Source organism: Hippocampus bargibanti, linkage group LG19, assembly GCF_051943395.1.
Source record: "Hippocampus bargibanti isolate YZ-2025 linkage group LG19, ASM5194339v1, whole genome shotgun sequence".
Taxonomy (NCBI): Eukaryota; Metazoa; Chordata; class Actinopteri; order Syngnathiformes; family Syngnathidae; genus Hippocampus; species Hippocampus bargibanti.
Window position 1 is genome coordinate 1,527,990 of NC_142752.1, and position 7,011 is coordinate 1,535,000.

The 7,011-nt window shown below is 40.6% G+C and overlaps 1 protein-coding gene across 2 annotated transcripts in view; it reads left to right on the forward strand.

Moving 5' to 3' along the window:
- Positions 1-7,011, forward strand: part of snap25a (synaptosome associated protein 25a) — a 19,603-nt gene continuing 12,592 nt past the window's right edge. For both annotated transcript variants that reach the window (XR_016118434.1, XM_089021797.1), the window contains exon 1: positions 1-158. The gene's annotated coding sequence lies outside the window, so the exon portion shown is untranslated. The remainder of the gene's footprint in view (positions 159-7,011) is intronic.

A 7,011-nucleotide genomic window follows, 5' to 3' on the forward strand; every position in this document is an offset into this window, starting at 1 on the left:
ATTGAAAAAGTGAGGAAGACTCGGCGCAGCGCCTTTTGCAGCATTCGCCGTCACAGCCTCAACGCGCACGCGCACGGCAACACGCACACAGGGGAGGCTGCTGGTCCGCCCCCGAAAAAAAAAGAGAAGCAGTGACTGCGGGCCGACGACAAGCTCGGGTAAGTCAAGTCTGTTTCCCCGCAATATTTGCGCATCGGTTTGCGGTTGCTCGCATTTCGCTGGTGAACGAACGGGCGGCGATTGACGGCGGTTCGAACATCGATTAGTGGCTTGTTTGTTTCATTATTTGGTTGTTTTTTTGGCGTGTGAGGAAGGAGAAGGGTGCGTGACTTCCTTGAAGCGCAAAGGAAGCGGCGTGTCGGACGGATGCGGTGCGCAAACATGCGTCGATGCGAGGTGGGCGTTTTCGCTCTTTCAGGATCTTGGATAGCGACGCGTCGTTCAAATAAGGGTGAGGGGGTCGTTAAAGATTAAATATGCGCAAAAATGATTTTTTTTTGGGGGGGGTGGACGTATCATTCCGCAGGGTCCCGACACCGACGCCGTATATCAAAATGGAGACTCGTGAAAGGCCTTTTTGAACGAAGAGAGCCGACAAGGTGATTGCGGCGGATGTGCAAGCGTAAAGTGCGCCATGGTGAAAGTTGATGGGAGGAGGGTAGCCCGGATAAACAGAAAAAGAGCGACGGGGGGAGGGGTGGAGGGGTGGAGGGGTGGGTGGGTGCACGAGCTCCAACTGCGTGCGCGCCGTGACAACCTCGGTGAGACCGCCGCCGCCACGCGTCTTCTGCGTCGATCACCACGTTGGCTCAATTAACGCTCTGCGGTTTAGGTTAGGAGTGCGTCCGGCGCAAGGTGGTGGTGGTGGGGAGGGGGGGGGGTGTGATAGGAAAACAACAGCTGCGTGTGCGTCACGTCCATAAGTTATGGGTCACCGATGGGCCACTGTTGCGTTATAAGGTGCGCAGTAGCTGCTGATCTGGGTGCGCCGCGCCCCTGCAGGATGGGTGGAGGGAGGGATGGATAGAGATACATCAAGGGATGGAGGGATGATAGATGGATGGAGAGATAGATATGCAGTATATATATACACATACAGTATATACATACACACTTACAGTATATACACACACATACAGTATATACATATACACATACAATATATACATAGACATATACAGTATATACATACAGTGTGTATATAAATATACGTACAGTGTGTATATAAATACACATACCGTGTGTATATACATATACATGGTGTGCATATACATATATATACAGTATATATATATATATATACATACAGTGTGTATACATATACATACTGTATGTATATATATATATACACACACACACATATATATACACTGTATATACACACACACACATATATATATACTGTATATATACACATACAGTATATATACACACACACACATACAGTATATATACACACACACACATACAGTATATATATATACACACACACATACAGTATATATATACACACACACATACAGTATATATATACACACACACATACAGTATATATATATATACACACACACATACAGTATATATATATATATATATATATATATATATATATATATATATATATATATATATATATATATATATATATATATATACAGTATATATACACATACAGTATATACACACACACAGTATATACACACACACACATATATATATACTGTATATATATACACATACTGTATATACTGTATATATATACACACAGTGTATACATACTGTATATACTGTATATATATATACACACACAGTGTATATACACACACACACACACACACACACACATACATACATACATACATACATATATATATATATATATATATATATATATATATATATATATATAGAGAGAGAGAGAGAGAGAGAGAGAGAGAGAGAGAGAGAGAGAGAGAGAGAGAGAGAGAGATACAGAGATGGATGGACAGATCGATAGATAGAAAAACAGAGATAGATAGAGATAGATGATGGATATAAATAGATATCTAGATAGATGTAGATAGACATATAGATTTTCAATCATTTGTAAAAGTCCATTGTATTATAAGCGTTGCTATTTCCCCATCTTGACAGTAACTGCGAGGTTGGACAAGCAGCCGTCATCAAGAGCTAATCGAGTCTTTTGACAGCAGCCGTCGTTCGTGGTTCATGCGGGCTCGCGTGTTACAAACAGCTCGTCGATGTCGCACTTCAAAAGCCTTTCGGAGATCACGAAACGTGTTCAAATGGCTCCGACGGAAGATTAAATAAAGCTACGGAGAGGACGCCCTAACCCCGAGGGTGGGGGGGGGGGGCGTGTAGGCCGCCGTGGTTGTCATGACCGCTATATGCGCCGTTTGAACAGCAGGGGAGGGCAACCAATAGAAAGAAGGTGGGAGGGAAAAAGGGGGGACAGGAGTGGGGGTTTCTCGCCACATAAATGGTGACTCACTGCTATCATCATCACGGGTTTGCGAGTGTTACACGCCGACTGTCGTGCCGCTGAAATGCAGCCTGCATGGATGGGGAGTCGGTTGGATGCTGGTCAACCCGGGCTGAGCAGTGGAAGCGCACTTGCCTTTTTTTGCTGCAGGCTGGTGAATATTTTATGACGTGTGCAATGCGATATTGTTTCCTGTTGGGGGTACATGGATTGTGAAAAAGATCAACTTAATTGGTTCCCAGATAGACCGTGTAAGGCGAAAAGTGTGTATCCCAAAAAATAATTTCCCATAGGAAACCATTAAAATGAGAATAATCCGTTCCCAGGTCCCCATAAAACATAATTTTCTACTATTTTCTAAGCCTTAAAACTACACAAAATATACCTTATTTTATGCATAATACATGTGCTTTGGTATTATAATTAAAGACATAAACTATACTGCATAATAAAGTAGTTTTATTGACCTTTGTGATGGTCGTTGATGGCTTGATGGAATGGAGTGGCCAAATAAATTTGTGAATGGCAGTGAATGAGTTAATGTATAATTAAATATTACCATATGCTTTTTTTTAACCCTTTGTCAATGGCAGTTTACAGTATACGGCAACAGGCTTTTTAAAAACTTTTTTTTTTAAAACAATCTTAAGTTTCTCCGTAAAGTTTCTTTGAAGCTAAACGCTGAAGTACAGCAAAAATATTCCTGTGTCAGGATGAAAAGTCAGTTTAAGCTATTTCTCCGCTTCCCCGTGTCCAGTTAGCCCTCCGAGGACAGCCTCTCGCTCTCTTGCAGACATGCTCAGCATGTCAACAACAACAAACAAAATGAAAAAGAAAAACAAAATGGCTGCTCCCGAGGCGCCGCAGTAGCAGTCGTGCGAAAAAAGAAAACACTCAGCAGACAACATTCTACTTTTCTTAGAAATAAGCTAGCGAGGGGAAAATCTTGCCAATGTCAACCACGGACCTATTTCTGTTTCAAAACTGAAATTGTCGCGGCTTGGAATTGAAGTGGATTTACAGTACGTGGGACAGGAGATGTGAGACAATCTCTTTTCCGTCAATCGTGTTTGATTTCAACATTTAGCTTATAGAAGACGTGCACATTTCACTGTGATGTCAACGATCCACTGGTGAAAAGGACGCTTTCATCTCAAACTGCTTCATACAACAGATAGATTGCAGAAAGTGCTTAAAATCGAATGACCGTGTGTCATTATTTGTTATTTAGTTTGTTTTTTTTGACTTCAAAATGGTGCCGCGAGAGTGGCTGCCTTTACAGCTGCTCCTGTATTTTGTTTTTGCTGCTGTGAAATGTACATTTCTCCACTGTGAGACGAATAAAGGCTCGTTATGTCTCCTTATGACTGGCTCTGATTGCCCCATTCACACTGGTATCACCTCATCAGCATGACTAACCTATGTGGTAACAATCTAAGAAGTCTGTTGTAAATACAGCTAGCTATTAGCTGTCTACGTGGCTGGCTGTAAGCTGTCTACCTGGCTAGCTGTTGGCTATCTGGCTATCTATTCGCTATTTATTAGCTATGATTAGCTGGCTGGCTAGTTATTAGCTGTCTAGCTAACTGGCTGTTAGCTGGCTAGCTGTTGGCTATCTGGCGATCTATTAGCTATTTATTAGCTTTCCGTTAGCTAGCTGTATTTTGTTTTTCTACTTCTTCCTTTCCTTTTCCTTTCATCACTTTGCTGCTGTGAAATGTATATTTGTTCACTGCGATGCTAATAAATGCTAATCCAATCCAAAAGCATGGCGCACTCCCCCCCCCCCCCCCAAAAAAAAAAAAAATTTTACAGATTGAAGGTAGTACTTGTTCACTTGCACTAAAAAAAGACAATAAAGTTATAATTTCACGTTTTTTAGTGCCTGTATGTCAAGTGCGGCATTCTCTGGAGAAGCAAAATTGCACGCAAAATACATCCATCACTTTAACTTGGATTTTTATCGCTCCATTTTTCAGCCTTGGCGTTTTAGTTGTAAACCGCGCATGTTAGCATGTTAGCGTGGGTGTATGTGAGACAGGAAGAGAGAGAGAGATGAATAAGGGATGGGGTTCAGGGTGTTCCCGGGTTCAATTATGCATGACAGTCTCTGTCGAGCCGGGATGCCGCTGCAGCACTTAATGTCTTGGCCCTGGAGATAGAGAGAGCGCTACCCGAAGTGACACTGAGCTATTTTCTGACATGTTGCGGCGCTGTTATGAGTAAATATAGCTTTGCATTAATATTAACCATTGACACGTCATCATACTCATTAATATTTTTCAGTTTGTTTGTTGATATGTTAAATGTACTGAAAAAAACACAGCATCTACCTTTTTAACAATGGCGGACCGTCAAGGCCTTCAAAGCCTTCTCTGCTGGCCTAAAAATATCTGACTGATATGGATTATATTTTGTCCATCTTTCAGGTTCCTTACACGTCATTTTCATTATTAGTAGTCGGCTTTAAAACGCATTATTGTTTATTATCCCCGCCCTCCCTTTGTTGATGGTTGGAGGTAGTGCAGTCATCCCTCATTAATCGCGGGTGTTACGTTCCAGAAAGTACAGGTGTTACGTGAAATCGGTTCAAGTCGTCATATTAATTTATTTATTTAGTTAGTTTTTTTTAATTAGTACGTGTACAATGCAAAAGTTATAACGGAGAAGCTCACAAGGGGGTGGGGTAAAGATATCTCCAACATGCCGTGGTCAAACAATTGCACAATACAAACAATTGACATTAGTACGTTTCATCGAGGTCATTAGCATAAGATCTCGGTGTGCTAACTAGCGTCGATCGACGCGACATCAATCACGAGCATACGGTAATCACTTGACAGGAATATTAAAAATGATTTGACTCACCAAACGTGGGGAAATGTGCAGGCAATCATGCGTAATCATGCGGACTCGCCACAGCAACCAAACTGCAGACTCGAGGTGCATTCAAGGCCCGCTGAGAGTGTAGGACATTATATAATTTCCGAAAAATAAACCCGAAATGCAACGTCAACAAATCGGAGTTGTAAAACAAGATAGGGTTTCTGAAAGGATTATATTGAAATTAAAAAAAATATTTTTCAGGCCCAAATATGAAGACATATATCAACATAAGCCTTTTTTGAATGCAAACTACTGACTGTGCTCTAAATGCGTTCTTTCCACTTCCGGTTGAGCGAACACTGCTACGTCTGGCTGCTCACGCACAAAAAAAAACGTAATCCGTGACTGTAAAGTGTCCTTGAAGGTTTTGAAAGACGCTTATACATTATTATTATTATTATTATTATTATAGTAGTAGTATTATTATTAGTATTCATTATCATCATCATTTTTTCCTACTTCTTCCTTTCCTTTCCTCTTCCTTTCATAACTTTGCTGCTGTGTTACTTTTGGGGAGAGTGAACGCTGGCGCAAATGGCTGCCGCTGCTCACCCCCACAAAAAAAATTCTTATCCCGTGACTGTAAAGTGTCCTTGAGAGTCTTGAAAGGCGCTTAGAAATTAAATGTATCATCATCATCATCATCATCATCATCATCATCATAATTATTATCATTATCACTGTTATTATCATCATAATTATCATCATTATCATCATCATTATCATCATAATTATCATTATTATTATATTATCATCATTATTATCATCATGGCCATCATCATCATCATCATCATCATTATCATCATTATTGTCAGTATTATCATTAGTATCATTAGTATCATTAGTATCATTATTATCAGTATTATCATTCTTATCATTATTATCATTCTTATCATTAGTATCATTAGTATCATTGGTATCATTATTATCAGTATTATCATTCTTATCATTATTATCATTCTTATCATTATTATCATTAGTATCATTAGTATCATTAGTATCATTATTATCATTATTATTATTATATAAATGTTGTCAAGCTGCACAAGATGAGGCCAAGCATGACAAAAAAAAACTAAATCAAATCAAACAGAGAAAGCGTGAAAGATGAAGCGCGTTCTCGCGAGGGATGACCGTGCGTCTCAAATGATTATTTAAAAGCGTACGTAAAGACGACGATGGCGCTCGGCCATAATCCAATAATTGCCTTGAAGCGCGAGGTCTCCACCGCCACATATCCGCCATAAATCACTTTTATTGACTCTTCTTCGCTGCCATAGATCCAATCCCGTCGCTAATAAGCAAACCACACCCTGACATCCTCTCTGAGGCGATGTGTCACGCGTGATGTGTGTACACACACACACACACACACACACACACGCTTGAACCGATAGGTGTGTTTACAGCTCGGTTCTATATTTTAATAAAAACAGACACGGTTCGTTCCTAAAGGCACTTTATGGCCCGGAAGTTGATTCGAGGGTCACCTTGGTTACCGTTCCCTGCTACAGATGTAAAGGTTTATTCCGCCGTCATCTGTACCTTCTTTGAGGGTGTCGGACGTTCTTATCTAAAGAGCTTCGTCAGCAAAGTAAAGTCTCACCGGTAGTTTCGGCCCTCTCTATATATATATCCGTGTT